The sequence below is a fragment of the Temnothorax longispinosus genome, chromosome 9 (genome assembly GCF_030848805.1).
Source record: "Temnothorax longispinosus isolate EJ_2023e chromosome 9, Tlon_JGU_v1, whole genome shotgun sequence".
NCBI lineage: Eukaryota > Metazoa > Arthropoda > Insecta > Hymenoptera > Formicidae > Temnothorax > Temnothorax longispinosus.
The window spans coordinates 12,105,171-12,124,614 of NC_092366.1; the positions used below are offsets into that span (position 1 = coordinate 12,105,171).

The 19,444-nt window shown below is 35.0% G+C and overlaps 1 protein-coding gene and 2 long non-coding RNA genes across 10 annotated transcripts in view; 2 read left to right on the forward strand and 1 right to left on the reverse strand.

Moving 5' to 3' along the window:
• The window catches only part of Shab (Shaker cognate b), a 651,715-nt gene that overhangs the window by 163,121 nt on the left and 469,150 nt on the right, over window positions 1-19,444 (reverse strand). The window lies entirely within an intron of this gene.
• Window positions 100-4,648, forward strand: LOC139819823 (uncharacterized). 2 transcript variants are annotated; one of them, XR_011733820.1, is made up of 4 exons: window positions 100-314; window positions 2,920-3,016; window positions 3,227-3,330; window positions 4,449-4,648. It is a non-coding gene; the product is annotated as an uncharacterized lncRNA (long non-coding RNA). The 2 variants fall into 2 exon arrangements; XR_011733821.1 differs by lacking the exon at window positions 3,227-3,330 and having other exon boundaries at window positions 114-314; window positions 4,449-4,639.
• Window positions 17,648-18,887, forward strand: LOC139819825 (uncharacterized). Of its 2 annotated transcripts, XR_011733824.1 has the most exons (4): window positions 17,648-17,824; window positions 17,888-18,012; window positions 18,082-18,254; window positions 18,359-18,887. It is a non-coding gene; the product is annotated as an uncharacterized lncRNA (long non-coding RNA). The 2 variants fall into 2 exon arrangements; XR_011733823.1 differs by having other exon boundaries at window positions 17,888-18,254.

Consider the following 19,444-nt stretch of genomic DNA (forward strand, 5'->3'; position numbering starts at 1 on the left):
CGTTGAGAAACGTTGCGTCCGGTATTACTTGCGTACGTCCTATGGCGTCCCTGCTCGCGACCCCCTCGAATTTTGCGTTGGGACGTCGACGGCATTGTTAATTGCGGTCTAATGTAGTTCCCGCCGATTGATTAATTATGTTAGACTTGTACTCGCGTTAAGAAATTATCGGCGTTCACACGTTTCGTGCGTTTAGATGTTACTTGCGTAGTTCTTCATGGCGTTCCGTGGTTATTAGCGATATCGCGACTCTAGTATTTCGCGTTGACCGGTATTCCGCATCATTGAAGAACCGCATTAATCCAGTCTTTTGCGTTAGTTATCGTATTCTTTGCCTGGTTAAATGACTCGGCGCCTCCCCGTTGCGCCCGAGCAGAATCACTCGCGTTAGGTTAAGATATCATTGCGACAGAGTTTTCGTACGGTTTTCGACTCGAATTATTAATTGTTTGAGAATAGCGCCTTCAGCGTGTTTATTAGAGACTCAATTAATACTCCGTGGGTGTCTCGCGTCCGCCTTAATATTATTTCTGTTAGATGAATCCAGACACCCCGCCACCGGCTATTCTTGATCTATTTATTGAAGTTATCTTGTGTTTGATCAAAGCCGGATGGATACACGTTGTTATTTTCTCGACAACCAGTACTCAATAAATGTTACTTTCTTTGTTATCTGACTGAGTATGAAATTAACGTGTCACCCCGCCGAATATCGCGCTGCCCTTCATTAACCCCGCCCGTGATTAGGTCAAGCTAGCCGATTCCACGCACCTCCACACTTCGTTTTGCGTCTCGTTTAGGTTTTCGCGATTTCGTGGACGCGAATGTACGCGTCTGGCGCCCAACATTCGGAACATTTCGTGGAGTATCGGAGGTGCGAGGAAATCACTGGAGAGGCCAACCATCCCGCTCTCCTAAGTCCTTTTGATCCGGCACACGTCCCGGAGCGGTCCGGGAGTGCAAAAGGTCGTGACAGTACATTGTACATATATATTTGGCGATTTGTCGTTAAATCCAAAAATAGAGATTACGTGGCATTATCCGCAAAAACCACGTTAATATCATAAAAATCATTTCAATGACTATCTTAAAATAAAGAAAAATAACTTTATCCGCCAGTGATTAAAATATCAATGTTAGTTTATTGCTCGACTAACTGGCAATGAGAGTACAAAGACTGCACAACGTTTAGGCCCACGGTTAGGGCCTTTTTCAAGTGCGATCTAAAATTTATAAACAACAATATGCAATACAAAATATAAAATATAATAAGCGGACTGAAATTAATGATCGTTGTGTTCGAGAGCAATACCTATTCGTCTAACCGACTCGTTATAAGAAATCAACGGACATGCCTGTGATCACGAGAATGTTCCAGCATAATCATATATAGCAGCTGTGAACAATCTATATATATAAAATAGAATGTCTGTATGTATGTATTTTATACACTCTTAAACTATTCGACCGAATTTTTACCAAAAGTATATAAAATAGGGGTAGAATTTATCGGGGAGTGTTATAGGGTGCACAGTTTTTCGTTACCGATCTTTTTGGGAACCAGTATCCGAAATTTTTCCAATTTTTCGGGAAATAATTGACCGAATTTTAAAGAATTGTATATGAATTAGGGGTAGAATTTCCTGGGGAGTGCCATAAAGTGTATAATTTTTCGTTATCGATCTTTTGGGAAGGTATCAGAAATTTTTCCAATTTTTTGGGAAATAATTGACCGAATCTTAAAGAATTGCATATAAAACAGGGGTAGAATTTCCCGGGGAATGCTATAAACTGTATAGTTTTTCGTTACCAATTTTTTTTGGAAACCGGTATCAGAAATTTTTCCAATTTTTCTGGAAATAATTGACCGAGTAGAAAAAGATTGGTTACGACATGTTTAATCTATGAACACTCTTTATGTTTGTCCACAATAAAGATATTAAAACATAAATGAAGTCGTTTTAAGAAAAACGACTCCCGGGCGAAGCCCGGGTAACCAGCTAGTTATTCATAAAGCAACAATATGTGAAAGGAGTGTGCAAAATTCAAGCGAGACTCACGTGTCCAATGTGTAAAAATTCAATTTGCGTGTTAAAGATCTCCGTTGCGACATGTTGTGCGTATGTAAGGAGACTGTGGACAGACAAAGAAGGAGCCGAGGCATCAGGGAGGTATAGGGGGGGGGGGATTATAAAAATTAAACAGACGTAATGACACCGTCATATATTGAGTTTAAATTCTCTGTGTCTTTCTTAAGGTTAATAGTGTTATTATTGTGCTTTTTTATGAAGAACATTTCGGCAATCTCTCGCATTTTCATGTTGCATTCTTTATGTAGAATTTTAGGATCTGACCACTTGAAATTGTGGTCATTATGTATACAATGCTTACTCACGATTGAGAGATTACTGTCATGTTTCTTAAGGCATGTCCGTTGATTTCTTATGACGAGTCGGTTAGACGAATAGGTATTGCTCTCAAACACAACGATCATTAATTTCATTCCGCTTATTATATTTTATATTTTGTATTGCATATTGTTGTTTATAAATTTTAGATCGCACTTGAAAAGGGCCCTAACCGTGGGCCGAAACGTTGTGCAGTCTTTTGTATTCTTATTGCCAGTTAGTCGAGCAATAAACTAACATTGACATCTTAAAATACATATATTTGCCTCTGTAACCTTATTGAACGAGTCTCTAATGGGATTGTTTATTAACGGCTTCATACTTAAATCTTGATGCTAACTTAACCTCAAAATTTTTAACAGTTTAATCCAACTGGAGCCTTCAGTTGGAGATACGTGATAGGAATATGCCTATCCCAAATCTTCTAAAAACCAGTTTAACCATTAATTACGTGATTTAATCATTATTTAACCATTTATGTGATTTTATAATAATTATTGTTCTTATGCAGTTACAGTATTGCTTTCCATCAGTGGATGTTCATGCAGTCCAGAGCAGCACCAAGTATTAAGTTTGATAGAAAAGCGAAAGATTTATTTATTAGATACGTAAGTAAGAAGAAGTGAAATTTGATATAAATCATGCTTTCCAATATTAATTGCCAATACTGAAAATCCGAAGTATACGTGTAACATTAACAGATTTTCAGTATAGATAATGAATATCGGAACACAGATTCATACTTAACCTACTTTTATGTTTAAAATGTTTAATTAGATGTAAATAAGAATTTATACTGTTTTTGTATTATGTTGCAGTGTTGCGTTGCGTTCCATTAGTGGAAGTTCACGCAGAGCAGCACTAAGCAGTTTGATTTCTATCACACTCTTCTGAGCGAAAGCTTTATTTATTAGATACATAAGTAAGAAAAAATTAAACTTGGTATAAATTGCGTTCCAATATTAATATTCAGTACTAATAATCTAAAATGTATGTATAACATTAACCATAGATTTTCAGTATAGACAGTGAATATCGGAACACAGTCATACTTAACCCCGTATTCTTATGTTTAAATATATAATTATGTATGAAATAAACAGGGCACACGAAATATTGTGTGCTAATCATCTCCGCTATAATTATCTCAGAAAGTATTGATTTATTGGAAAAATGTTTCAGATAAAAGTTGGAGAGTTCAAGAAGGACCAATAGACAATTTTATTAGATTTTGAGTCCGGGACCTGTGTTAAGCCCAGTAGCATCAAGCCATATTATTTAAATAGAAGCCCCCTTTTTATTGCATCATCTTTTTCTTCTAATTAATATGAACAACTTTTGTCTGAAACATTTTTTTATTCGCCTTATATTTTTTGAGACATTCAAGGAAAACTTGGTAATTCTTTCAATATTTAGCTTACAATATCTCAATAAATGTTTGTCGAAGGAAAAAGTGGTACAGGACTTTTTGACTTGATTTGGTATCAAGTATATACTGTTGCAATAGTATTCCAAGTTCTTTAAATAATTGTGTACACATGAAAGCTCCAAGAAAATGTATACACAAATATTTAAAGAAATTGGAATATTATTGCAATAGCATATTCTTGAGACCATATCAAGTCAAAAAGTCTTGTATTATTTTTCCCTTCGACAAACATTTATCAAGATATTATAAACTAAATATTAAAAAAAATTATCAAATTTTTCTACAATATCTCAAAAAGTATAAAGCAAAAAATATAAAAAATGTTTCAGACAAAAGTTTATATTAATTAGTAGAAGTAGATAATATAATAAAAAAATGGGAGTTTTTATTTAAAAACTTGGACCCTACTGGGCTCAATATGGGTCCCGGACCCAAAATCTAATAAGATCATCCATTATTTCTCTTTGAACCCTTCAACTTTTATCTGAAATATTTTTCCAATAAACCATTACTTTTTGAGATAATTAACGGAGATAATTGGCACACAAAATAAAACTCACCCTGTGTAATCAGATATAAATAATAATTACAGTTTTTGTATTATGTTATAGTGTTACATCACTCTTTATCAGTGGAAATTCATACGATGCAGAGTAGCATGGAGCAGTTTTGAAGAAGAAAGAGATAGAAAGATAATATCAATATTATTTTCTTAATATTGTATGTAATAATAGTATTAAAAATAATAATTTGATAAAATTTAATAAAATTCATTAAAATGGTTTAATTTCTAGCAATATTAAATAAATATTATCTAATATCACACAAATATTACGTAAATATCACGCAAATATTACAGTAATATTACCGTAATATTACTGTGATTCATTTTTGCGGACATTTTAATATTACTGCCCAGTGAACACAATGCAACATGTAACGTACAGGTTAGTTGTAATTTCCTACTCAACAATATAAATGCAATATAACACACGTGTTACATTGCATTTATATTGTTGAGTAGGAAATTACAACTAACCTGTACGTTACATGTTGCATTGTGTTCACTGGGTGACAATGAGATATCTTAGTAATATTACTGCAATATTTATGCTATATTTCATTGTAATAATGCAATGGAAAAATAATATTGCTGTAATATTACTGAAATATTATTTGCTATGTAAGATATAATTATATATAACAATATATATGGGACGTTTCACGTCAACCGGATCACTTGTCTTCCCAAAATTTGAAGCGACCTACAAAGACGTTCGATAGCTCAAAAAATTAGTTTTTACTAGTACTTTCGAAAGTCATGTGTCCCGTTTTGAAATCCAAGATGGCTGATCCAATATGGCGGCTGAAAGCCTGAAAATTGGAGAAAAATTTACATAATTTAACGTAATCATGTTTTTAAATATTGATTCGGTTTTGAAATGATTTGGTAAGGAGTTTTCAGTGTCTGTGATGTTGAATCTGAGAGCTAGTTGAAGTTTGGAACGTTCCTGGATTTTTTAAAAATGATTTGTCCCATTTCTCCTTTGGCACAGAGACATTTCTGAGTGATAAATACGAAATACATAAGAGACCGAACCGATACACCCTGCGGAAGACACCCTTATACTCAAAAAACCTACCCCCCGACCACTTTAAATATTCTGGCTACGCTGAAAACGATTTGTCCCATTTCTCCTTCGGCACAGGGCAACTACTAAATGCCACACACAAAATACATAAGAGACCGAACCGATACACCCTGCGGAAGACACCCTTATACTAAAAAAACCTACCCCCGGACCACTTTAAATATTCTGGCTACGCTGAAAACGATTTGTCCCATTTCTCCTTTGGCACAGAGCAACTACTAAATGCCACACACAAAATACATAAGAGACCAAACCGATACACCCTGCGGAAAACACCCTTATACTCAAAAAACCTACCCCCGGACCACTTTAAATATTCTGGCTACGCTGAAAACGATTTGTCTCATTGCTCTTGTGCGGAGAAAACTGGGCTCCGTTTTTCGGAAAGAGACGTTAAGCCGTTGATCCAAAGGGTTAAAGTGAGAGGAGAAGGATAGTATTGGTAGTAGGTAGCAAACTCTACGGGGATATGCAATAAATTATGAATTTTACAGGAAATTTATAAGTTGCTTTGTGCCAAAGAAGAAATGGGACAAATCGTTTTCAGCGTAGCCAGAATATTTAAAGTGGTCCGGGGGTAGGTTTTTTGAGTATAAGGGTGTCTTTCGCAGGGTGTATCGGTTCGGTCTCTTATGTATTTTGTGTGTGGCATTTAGTAGTTGCTCTGTGCCGAAGGAGAAATGGAACAAATCGTTTTCAGCGTAGCCAGAATATTTAAAGTAATCCGAGGGTAGGTTTTTTGAGTATAAGGGTGTCTTCCGCAGGGTGTATCGGTTCGGTCTTTTATGTATTTTGTGTGTGGCATTTAGTAGTTGCTCTGTGCCGAAGGAGAAATGGGACAAATCGTTTTCAGCGTAGCCAGAATATTTAAAGTGGTCGGGGGGTCGGTTTTTTTAGTATAAGGGTGTCTTCCGCAAGGTGTATCGGTTCGGTCTCTTATGTATTTCGTATTTATTACTCAGAAATGGCTCTGTGCCAAAGGAGAAATGGGACAAATCATTTTTAAAAAATCCAGGAACGTTCCAAACTTCAACTAGCTTCCAGATTCAACATCACAGACACTGAAAACTCCTTACCAAACCATTTCAAAACCGAATCAATATTTAAAAACATGATTACGTTAAATTATGTAAATTTTTCTCCAATTTTCAGGCTTTTAGCCGCCATATTAGATCAGACATCTTGGATTTCAAAACGGGCACATGACTTTCGAAAGTACTAGTAAAGACTAATTTTTTGAGCTATCGAACGTCTTTGTAGGTTGCTTCAAATTTTGGGCAGACAAGTGATCCGGTTGACGTGAAACGTCCCATATACACAACACATGTGCATTATATATATTACACTTTTAAATTCGGATTATCCGATAGATGGCATCCGATAGGATTTGTTTCTCGTATTTAAAATTTGACGAACAGTGGTATAAGAACAGTATCAAAAGACATGGCAGTGTCTCACGCCAAGCAGCGCCAAGTTATAATATATGGGATAAATTATTTCACTTTTGATTCCATAGCTTTTAAAAAAATATACACTTAATTTATTAATGCTTTATTATCAAAGTTAAACGGTTCTTTTTCAAAATATATTGACTATATATGATCAAATATAATTATATATAATTATATATATTTATATATAATCATATAGAGACAAAATTTATAATTGCATCATATATAATTATATATATTTATATATAATTATATATAATTTTTTTCCCCGAGACCCTGTATAATTATAGAAAACTGATTGATGTGAGTCTGATTATTACTGAGAGAAGGTGATGTTGAAATTAATGATTGATAATCTTTTTTTTTTCAATTCGGCATTTTGTTATACGTTTGGCCGATCCCAGCAAACGCAAAAGGATTAAAAAATATTAAAATTTTTTAATACCTTTGAATCCCTTTTTTGGCGGAATTAGATGAAATTAGATGAGATTCGAAATGAGATGGTCCAATCCCATGGAATCCAAAAAAGAAATTTTAAATTCCATCCAATCCTATGGAATCCGTAAAGGTTATGGAATTGCATGGCATTAGATGGTTTAGGAAACATCTCGCGCCTCCGTTGGGCGACCAAGCGCCGTTGTTCGTCGGTGAGCTTTTGTGTATGCCTAAGGGCATTACACGCACTACTGCCGACGGGCAATTAGCCTGAAAATGAGATTTGTAAGATCTGTCAAGCACCGTAGGGGGTCCCTTTACATAGCGGTCGAGACGAAACTTTGAACTCGAGAAGATGCCCCGGCGCCGCGGCGATGCGACGCCTAGCGACGTCGACGCGAACTGCCGGTAATGCAGATACTGCGCGGGCGTGTACTATTGTTGGCGCGTACCGCCACAGAGTTCAACACGGACACTTTTCAATCCCTATCCTGGCATTCAATGGTATTCATTTTATTGTCAGAATAGACGGAATTCAATGGAATTCAATACGGAAATTTTTAATTCCTAGTTTGGCATTCAATGGTATTCATTTCGTTAACGGAATCAATGGTATTCAATGGAATTCATCACGAAACTTTCCAATCCCTAACCTGGCATTCAGTGGTATTCATTTCGTTAACGGAATCAATGGAATTTATCACGAAACTTTCCAATCCCTAACCTGGCATTCAGTGGTATAATATTTTTGTGTCGGAATTGGATGGGATTCAAAAAAGACAAATTCTCTCCAAAATAAGGAATTCCATGATATTGAAACTATTTCAATCCCTTTTTTGGACAGAATGGTATTCGGAAAGTCCTTAATTGAATTCCTGGCAATCCCGTTTTAATTCTTTTCAATCTTTTTTCGTTTGCTGGGATGGTTCAAAATCAGTCACACCACTGCCACCACAGTCACCTTGACAATTATATCAACAAATAACCTTTTTCTCTTTTTTCTTGTGCTAATCGTCTGTTATGCCTCAAAAAAATATCACGGTTACCTTTTTCATAATATTGTAAAAATTATATATTATTATTATGTACCTAACCTATAAAAATAACACAATCAAATACGCATTAATTGTACAACAATTACATACAATTGTATGGAAATTCAATAAATCTATTACGAAATGAGAATTTACCTTTGACTCACTATTTAATTTAAATTATTTTTTACTATATAATTTAAATGTGTTTATTGTCCTACGCTCAGGTAACTGCGATTATAGAAACGTGACCAAAAAACTGTCCGTTTAATAATTTCTTGAGGTTACTACTGGGCGCTACTATGGTACGCCATATTATTACATTTTGTTAAATATGTATCAACTACGTGTTTGATACATTCATACATTATACAATATAATATGCGTAGTATACTTGCTATGTAGGGGAAAGTAGGGGAATACAACGCAGTAGGTAATAGTGCGCACCTCAAGTTTGAGACTGTGACGATAGCTGACGAAACGTATATAAGTGGCAAAATTTCAAAGCTTACGTCAATTCTAAATAATATATATACATTTTATCCCAGCTCAAAGCTTCGTTTGAACGGAGGAAGCAAAAAAGAAAATGCACCCGTTTTCTTACCATTTTGAAGCAACAGGAGTTAAGCTCGTAAGTGAGCAATTTTTATTTGCTACTGTAATTGATCCCTGACGTGAAATACAATCCCTTGGGAATCTTTTGCCCCGTTGGTCCTATAATTTTATTTGCGGTTCGCAAGTAATTGACAAAATTGTTCCGGAATAACAAATCGGGGAATAATGCGCGGCTTTGTTTATATCGATTTTATATATATATAGCTTAATAGGATTTCCGGGACTGAGTAAGTAGAAAGAAGCACGCTTGTCAAACGCGCCAGTGTTTTTTCGAGCTTATCTACCGTTCCTTCGCCGTGGGGTGACTTTGTTTCAGGTGGTTTGCATGCACAAATATGCAGGACTGACTGCAGATATAAATCGGCAGTGTAAAAGCCGAATTACAGACGAGTTCGGGGATTCTGTGTTGCTGCGACAATTTGGAGGTTAGGTGATAAAAGCGGAAGCAGGCACGGAGAAACCGGTGTCGGAGAATCACGAAAGCAGGTCGATAAAGAAGAGAGTGACAGGAGGAAAGAAGTGCTGAAGAGATAAAAAGCGGGAAAAGGATTTAGATGGACGAGAAAAGGGAGGAAGGCAAAGAAAAAGATATTAACTTGAAGAAAGACAAGAAGGAGAAGAGTACGACAGAAAAAAGTAGAATTACAGGAGGCAGGCCCACGAGGGCGGATAAGCTGTCAAAAATAAGAGACAGGACAGGAAGTCAAGGATCAATTACCGATTACGTAAGGAAAAGAGGAAGGGACGAAGAAAAAGAAATAGCAGAAAAAGCCGAAAAAGAAATACTGGCAAATTTTAGTAAAGAAAAAAGAGTGACAAGATCGCCGCCAAACAAGATAAAAAGAGAGGAAAAGAAAGAAGAAGGCATGGAGACGGAGAAAATGCTGAAAGAGATTTTAGCGAAAATGGATGTACAAGAAAGAAAAAGAAAGAAGGATAAAGAAGAGATAATGAAAGAGATAATGAAAGAGATACACGAACTGAGGGAGGATTATAAAATGAGAGAAATGCTTTGGGAAGAGCAAAAAGCGAGTTTAGAAAATAGAATAAAACAGTTGGAGGAGAAAGTAGAAAAAATGGAGAATAGCGAAGGTGAAAAGCTAGTGAGCAGTGAACTAATGAAGAAGATGAAGGAGATGGAAAGAAACTCTGAATTAGCCGAAAGGAGGAGAAAGAAAAATAATATAATTATAAAAGGAATGAAAGTAGAAAATGGAGGTGAAAGAAAAGAGAAGATGGAGAAATTCCTTGAAGAAGAAATCACCAAAAAGAAGGTGGAAGTGGACGAAGTGCAGGTAATTGGCCGGGGAGAACACAAAATGACGCTAGTCAGATTCAATAGATGGGAGGATAAAAAATAAATAATGGCAAAGAAGAAAAAGATAGGAAAAGCAAGAAAGATATTTATGGATGATGATCTGACGGCAACAGAGAGGCAGATACAAAAGCATCTATGGAGCATAGTTAAAGCAGAGAGAGAAAAGGGGAAGAAAGCAACGGTAGAATACCAAAAAATATGGATTGACAATTGCGAATGGAAATGGAATGAAAGCACCGAAATGCTAGAAAGCAGAGATGTTTTTCCAAAAGAGTAGAGAGGAGAGAGGACAGGGAGGGGGAGATAAGGAGAGTGAAAGAAAAGGGAAAAAAGGAAAATAAGGAGGAAAAAGGAAGAGAATTAAGGATATGCTTTTGGAACGTGGCGGGACTAATTAATAAATGTCACAAAACATGGGATTATTTGGAGAATTTTGACGTGATAAGACTAGTAGAAACATGGATGGAGGATGATAAATGGAGGAAAATTAAAAATAAATTGTTCAGCAAATTTATCTAGAATTGCGTACCAGCGAAAAGGGAACACAGGAAAGGAAGAGCAAAGGAAGGATAATAACAGCAGTCAACAAGAATTTGAAATTTATAGAGGTTAGGGAGATTAGCGACGAGGTGGTAGAAAGCAGATTAGAGTATAATGGAAACAAATAGAGAATAATCACGTTGTACAATCAGAAGATGGAAGATACGATGGAAACACTAAGGGAGAAGGTACAAGAAGAAGATGAAGAAGGGGTGCTAGTAAAAGATGATTTCAACGCGAGGACGGGAAGCAAAGGAGGACCGATATTAAACGAGGAGGAAGAGAATGAAAAGAGGAACGAGACCAGAAAGTCAGTAAATAAAGTGGTAAATAGGGAGGGACGTATATTAATAGATAAAATAAAAGAAAGAGGATGGGCGATATTAAATGGGAGTTTCGGAAGGAAAGGGGGATGGACTGAAAAAAAGAAGATTGAGGAGATTGTTGAGGGACTGGAAGAAGGGAAGGATCGGAAAAGAAGAGTATGTGAGGGAAAGAAAGGAGCACAAGAAATGGTGTAAGGAGCAGAAGGGGAGGCACAAAAGCAAGGAAGAAGAAAAGATAAAGAACATTAAAAACGAAGCGAAAGCTTGGAAGTATATAAATAAATACAGGAAAAAGAAAACTGAGGGGACAAGCGAGGAGATGCATATGGACGAGTGAGGAGCAGCTGAGGAGAGACCACTTTATGGAAATGCTAGGAGGGACAGAGGAAAGAGTGGTGCTAGACATAGAAGACGAGGGAGAAGAAGATGGCACGAGAGTGGAGGTAACAAAGGGAATTGAAGAAATATCGAGGGAAGAGGTGATTGAAGTAATAAAGTACATAGTATCAGAAGAAGCCAAAATAAAGAAGATAAAAATGAGGGCAATAAGGAGAGCTGTGAGATATGAGGATAAGGCGAGACAGTCAGAGAAAAAAATAGTTCAAGCATGTATAAAGGATCTAGAGAGGAGCAGACCAAGGAAAGAAGAAAGTAATTGGGAAAAGAAGAGAAGAGAACTGATAGAGAGGGTAGGAATGGAGAAGGAGCAGCTGAGGAGAGAAATGGAGGCAGGGAACCGGGAGGCGGCGGAGAGTCTCGTAAAGAGATTAGAAGAAAAGGAGAAGGAGAGACAGATAAAGATAAACGAGTCAAGATACATAACTATAAAGAGATTTTAACACAGGAGTTACCAAAGTATTTACTAGAAAAGAAGAAGAAAAAGGATAAAATGTTGATAGCCAGGTACAGGACAAAATACTCAAATATAGGGTTTTGAAAAGCTCTTTAGGTAAGCTACAAGAATATGCAATGAAAAATAGGGAGTTCCATTTAAAAAAATAAAGTTGAACTCTATATGACCTCGGGACGTTCACTCAAGGTCAAACCAATGACACCATCTTATGTCCCCCTTCGAACCAAACAACTTTTGTCTGAAACGTTTTTCCGTATCTTTCATATTTTTCGAGATATTTGCCTGGGGCGATTAAAATGAAACACCCGGTATAATATTATATGTAAGTACGGAAATTTTGCTTTTTATATACAATGCTACATGAAATTATATATAATCATATAGGGTTACCCGGAAAAAAATATTCATATCTGACAGTATATATTCATATATGAACATGTAAAACTTATATATGTTCATATATGTTCATATATAAATAAGATATGAACAGATATAAGTTTTACATGCCCATATATAGAGCATATATAATCATATATGGTTATCTATTGCCATATATGATCAGATCGTATATTATACATGACAAGATCTGATCATATAAGTTCATATATGGTCAGACATATTATTATGTGTAGCAGATATGACACTAAACATATCTGGCCTTACATGATCGTATATAAAGAATGTTTGGCCATGTATTATCAGATATAATTATATATGGTCATACATAACTATATCGGCACTGTACATGATCATATATGACAAGACGCGATGTATATATGACCAGACTGGGATATAATGATATAAAATGTCCGCGGGAAAAATATTCATATCTGACAGTATATGAACATATATAAATGAGATATGAACAGATATAAGTTTTACATGCCCATGTATAGAGCATATATAATCATATATGGTGATCAGAATCATATATGGCGATAGATAACCATATATGATTATATATGCTCTATACATGGGCATGTAAAACTTATATCTGTTCATATCTCATTTATATATGTTCATATACTGTCAGATATGAATATTTTTCCCGGACATTTTATATCATCCCGGGAAAAAATATTCATATCTGACAGTATATGAACATATATAAATGAGATATAAACAGATATAAGTTTTACATGCCCATATATAGAGCGTTTATATATATATATATATATGTGTGTTTTAAGTCCAACAAAGTCCATATTGGCACGCAGTTTAAAAAACTGAAAAATGTATTTAATAATAATTGATATTGTGAAATATTATTAAGCACCCAGATCCACTTCGACCAAAAACGGCATCTCATTGCTTGTGTTATTTTAAATTTTTCTTTTTTTCTAATTTTGCATAAGACACTTAATCTTTTTTAATTGACATATTAATTTTTATCAAATATTTTTATAAACAATGAAATTTTACCTTCGTGAAAAAAACTGTTATATAATATATATTATAGTTCTTATAAATAAATATATTAATCGTATTATTTTGCAAACATAATATCTTATAATTTAAACTGAAAATCATATATAATCATATATGAACTTATATAGTCATATAAGATTATATATGATCAGATCAGATATTGCATCTCAAAGTATCCGATAGATGGCATTCGATGGGATCTGTTTCTCGTATTTAAAATTTGACCAACAGTGTTATAAGAATGGTATCAAAAGACACGACACTGTCTCGCGCTATGAAGCGGCACAATTTTTGTATCAGTTGTATCGTGGAGTCTACTTTTATAATAAAGTGGCACACTTAAAAAATAACTTTTGAAAATATATAACAATGTTCTGAAACTTACTTAAATATATATGTCCAGATTGAACTGTGTCAGTTCGTATCTGATCATACCTGATCATATCTGATCAGATATTAACATATACAATAATACCAGATCATATATCCTCAGATCTGGCCAATTTCCATATCTGACCATATATGGCCAATCATATATGATTATATATGATCATATATGAATATTTTTTCCCGGGTATACATTTATACTTCCGTATGAATCTTATATGTATCCATACATGAGTGCATACATCTATTGTTCATATTTAATTATATTTGGAATTATTCTCATATACATATAATTATATATGGACCTATATATAATTTTATGTAAAGTACCAAATTTCATATATATTCACATATAATCATATATATATATATATATATATATATATATATATATATATATATAGGTCCGGAAGTATGTTCCGGGACTTTTATTTTTGATATCGGTATATTCCAGGACATTTGGCAGTTTCCAGGACTGTCCTGGAAAAAATTCATGTCCTACGGCAATTTTCGGGACAGTTTTTTGAATCTGATTACATATATATGCGTTATATTCCAGGACTGTACATTTCAAAAAACGTAAACAGTCCCGGAACATACCTCTGGACCTACATATATATATATATATATATGAAAAAGTTTTATGTTTAATTGCCTGTGAATAATTGCCTAGTTGTCTAAATGATGTGTAGGAGATGATTTTTATTGATTAGTTATGATCCTTATGGGGTTGAGTTTGATTGAAATATATTCTGAAAGAATTTCACGGCCCGTGAACTCTATTTTAATTTTTTTACTCTATTTGTTTTAGAATAATTGTCAATTTGTCGAAATGATGATTCAGGGGTGGTTTTGAAGGGTTTATTTTGATTATAAGGGGGGGGGTAACGTCTGAAAAACTATTTAATTGGATGTCATAAACCATTTTGTTTCAAAGTTGCATCAAATTTGATAGAAACTGCTAAGATTTTATATGTTATTTGCATACTTTCCTAATTTTTAGGGTGGTTTGAGCGATATTTTGGTCATACTGCCCCACCCTTAAATGTAAATGAAAATTGCCATAAGGCATCCAAAACTTGAGTTTTCGACGGAAATTTTGAGATCTTGCAAAGCATTTTATCTTCAAAAATAAAATGTGCAGAGGGGTGGCTATTTTGAGAAAGAATGCCCCATATATATATATATATATATATATATATATATATATGATTATATATAATTATATATAATCTATTTTTCCCGGGGTGTTTTTAAAGTAAGTGGACAAACTTGAAAGGGATATTCCTTGACTTATTTTAAGAAGAAAAGGTCCTATAAATATATGTCCTAAACTGCTTCGTTTTCAAAATATAAGGTGTCCAAGATGCACGCTCCTGGTGAGACACATAAGATGGTGTCATTAGTTTGACCTTGGATAAATGTTTGAAGATCACGTAAAGGTCACCTTCAATTTCTTAAATAAAAAGCCCTATTTTTCAATGCATATTCTTGTAGCTAATCTCGAGAGCTTTTCAAAACACTATAATAAAGTATTTGTGAGCGAGCGTGGCATAGCAGACAGCGCACTCATCTGCAAAACCAAAGATCTCAGGTTCGAATCCAGTCCTGGTAGAACCAAAATAAATAAATTATATCGCTTGTTTTTCCTCCTCGACGGAATGACAGCCCGTCTGGAGTATCTCTTGCCTCGAAACCCCTTCTACCTTGCCGTTCGGATTCGGCATTAAACTTATAGCTCTCATGTGCTTGTGTACAACCTGTGTGCGCACCACAAGCACATGACTTTGGGGGAGGCCTAGGTCCGACTCGGACTGTTGTACCATTGAAATGAATAATAAAGTATTTTTTCATTAAGAACTTTTGGAATTATTAGGCTTGAAAGTTCTAGTGTTTTGACATAATTACAAAATATCTTGTAAAACATTAAGTTTTCGGTAATGTTATCTTAATACTTTTACGCACAGAATAATGAGACGAATCAATTGGTATGAAAAAAAGACATAGTTGCTTTTAAGAAAAAGTATGCAGATGCATATTGCAAATTACATATTTTTTTTTAAAGGAACTATGTCTTTTTTCATACCAATTGATTCGTCTTATAGGGCTAACTGCTCTGGTTTTCGAGATATACAGTGTTAAAGTTGGTAAAACTTTAGATTAAGAGCGATCTCACCGATTTCAATGACCTTGATATATGTTATCGATATAAAACAAGGTGCCACATGGGTTTACAACTTTTCACGCGTGGAAAGCCGACGCATGTACTTTGAAGGCACACTGTGTGTCTAGTTTAACAATACCCAGATAGCCAAGCGTGATATAGCATATTGAGCAAACTAATGTATTGCATGTGTTGTTATATATTTGCTGTAAATTTGCTGACATCGAAATAGAACACGTTACAAATACAGGTACATGACTGCTTATACATGCAATCAGTTGACGCAATTTTGAGAGCAAACTGTCCGCAATACTGGTACGTTATGGAGTCTGCAACATGTCAGCAACATGACAGCAATGTATGATTCGTCGTTTTATGCAAACATGATGGCAACAACACATATATATTGATTTCCATCCGTTATTGCGTATATGTCTTCAAGCTATAAAGTTTTTTAATTGTAAGTCGTTGCTAACATAGTGTTGACAATATGAAATTGTCATACGTTTCTAAAGAATGTGCAAATGTCGGATCCGATAGATGGCATCCGTTAGGATCTGTTTTTCGTATTTAAAATATGAAGAACGATAGTATATATGAACGATATATAAATGACGGAACTGCACAACTTGTATCAGTTGTATCGTGGAGTCCACTTTTATAATAAAGTGTGGCACACTTTTAGATTGATGTAACCTTATATTAATGGTACCTTTATTTTTGAAGACTGATAATAATTAAATAAACACAAAACATAAAATGTATATATATTTTATAACAAATCTGGTTTCTTAATTAATTATAATTTTGTATATAAATTTGATTTTTACAATTCTCTTATTAAAACGTAATTAAAAGGCCAAAAAAAGGTCATACAGGTTACGTTTTTAACGTCTTGAAATGTCGTCATTGGTCTGTGACTTATTCCTGTCATTTTTAAAGTCATTATTACATAATTATAAAAGAATAATTGACGTAACAATTGACCATAAACTGACGTAAAAATCACGTGACGCTGCTGCCTGGGAAGTTGCTCTCAAATTGCATTGAATATGCTGTTAATCGTGGACAACAACGAGTTGTCGTCAAGTTGCTGTCTCACAAATCAACTCTTCACAGATAACAAATCCGTGTAAACATGTTGCTCTCAATTTTCCGAATAGAATTAGAATTCATGTGAGTTCAACCCGACAGACATAATACTGTCTCACCTTGTCCCTAGTTTGTCAAAATTAGTTGCATCAACGATTGTCTCGGGGGGGTGTTAGGCCCCAGTTGCGAGTTGGTCTAAATATTCGAAGGACCAGAGGAAGTGTGTTGCGTCTCCTCAACGTGAAATTTAAGCGAAAGAATATAGCGAAAGCAAGCGACTCATATTTCGGTCGGCCGTCGTCTCCTGGAGGGATTTCGTCCTTCCTCAGAGCGCAAGCAGGCACTTGCTGCGGAAGTGCGGAAGCAGCAAGCAAGCAAGAGAGCAGGCAAGCAAAGACAGCAGGCAGGCAAGCGAAAGCAGTGCAGGCAAGGCAGGCAAAGCAGGAGAAGTTCGCACTCCTGGAGGAGCGAGCACGATAAGGCCTTCTGTAGGTACGAGTGTGTAAGATGTGCACCTCGAAACTTCTGGACGATGAGTGAGCTTGCGGTCTTGTAATGTGCCGCGAGCGAGCAATTTGTTCTTCCCTTTGATGTCGGGTGTCCTCGTAGGGTGTACGGTTGCAGCACCGATTGGTGAATCGCGGAAATATCGAATGATCTGCCGACGTTTCGGGCGAGTCACCGAAAATATGGTAATGTACCGATAATACGAATACTGACGAAACTGAGACTAATACTAACGAAACTATTTACAGTGGCGAGTGCCAAACAACGATTGTTGGCAACATGACAGCAAACTCACAGCATTTGGCTATCTGGGTAGAGGAGCCCCGGGGCGAAACCTACTGCCTCCACGCATACACTTTCCATGCGAAACGAGGTGTCACGCGAGGTGTCACTTTTCAATATCTTAACTATTTTCTGCTATAACAAATTATTTCTGTTACAGGTATTAAATATTTTTACACAATGCAACTTTTCATACGAAGCGACGAAAGAAGAAAAAACGGGCTTTTAACTTTTTACGCGAACCGAGGTTCACCCCCACCCCCCTGCTTGCAAGGGAGAGGCTGTAGCCTTTCTCCCGCCTACGTGTGTAATGTTTATACACACACAATTAAAGTATTATTTAAAAATTCATATGATTTATTTTTAACTTTAACACTGTATATCTTAAAAACCAGAGCGGTTAGCTTTATAAGACCTATATATAATTTTTTGTTTAGCGTTAAAAGTACTACCAGAAACCATCGTCAAATTAAGGCGCCAGGGTTATCGGAATCTTGCCTTAAAAAATACTACCATGTTATGTACTTCTTCAAGGAGTATACAAAAAGTAGACCCAAATGGGAAACGCAGCTCGACGAAATTTGGCAGGAACCATATCGGCTTCAGAATGATGCCGGAGAAAAAGAATTTTTGTTGACACTCGTCTGGAATGGAAGTAGTAAAACGCACAAAAAGAATCGCGAGAAAGACTATAAGTGATTGTGAGAAGCACCAGCGTGAAAAAGTAAACAATCAACTTTTTTGCTATTCGGCGACAATAACAAAGGGGGCATTTGCCATATATATAGGGTGTTTTATTTTAAATGCTCAAGGAAAATATCTCAAAAAATATGGAAGATATGAAAAAACGTTTTAGACAAAAGTTGTAGGATATCAAAGAGAACAAATAATAGTAAAACCATTAAAAAAAAAAGACGTAGTTGCATATTGGAAATTACATAATATTTTTACAAAACAACAATGTGTGTTTTCTTTACACCTTATTTAATTTTATATCACTCTCACAGATTTTACATTTTAAAGTATTATTTAAAACTTTCGATTCTATTAAGAAATTAATTAAACGTTTTTTGTTATTGATTAATGTTAAAAATTCATGTAATTTTATTGTTTTATCGTGTAATTTTAAAGTAGCGGTTGAGATATATAACGTTATAAGGTTATAATGATATATAGGTTATAGATCAATAACTTATTTGAAGTTAATTACAATTAAATAACTTAATTGAAGTAAGGCGCAAGATTATTGCGCATGCGTATTAATAAAAAAGTAAAAATACATACATAAATTGTCAATTTCTTACTTACCGACATCGAAATATTATAAATATTAATTATAAACAAACGGAACATGAGCGACGATTTTCTTTCTCAGAATCTTTTTTTTTTATCCAAAATACACAAAATAAAAAAGTTTCAACAAAATCGGAAAGGTTGGCACTATACTGCATATTTACCCCGATTTTTGCCTAAAAAGTGTATAAGTTATACATGTAATCTTATATAGAGTATCATTAAAGAAA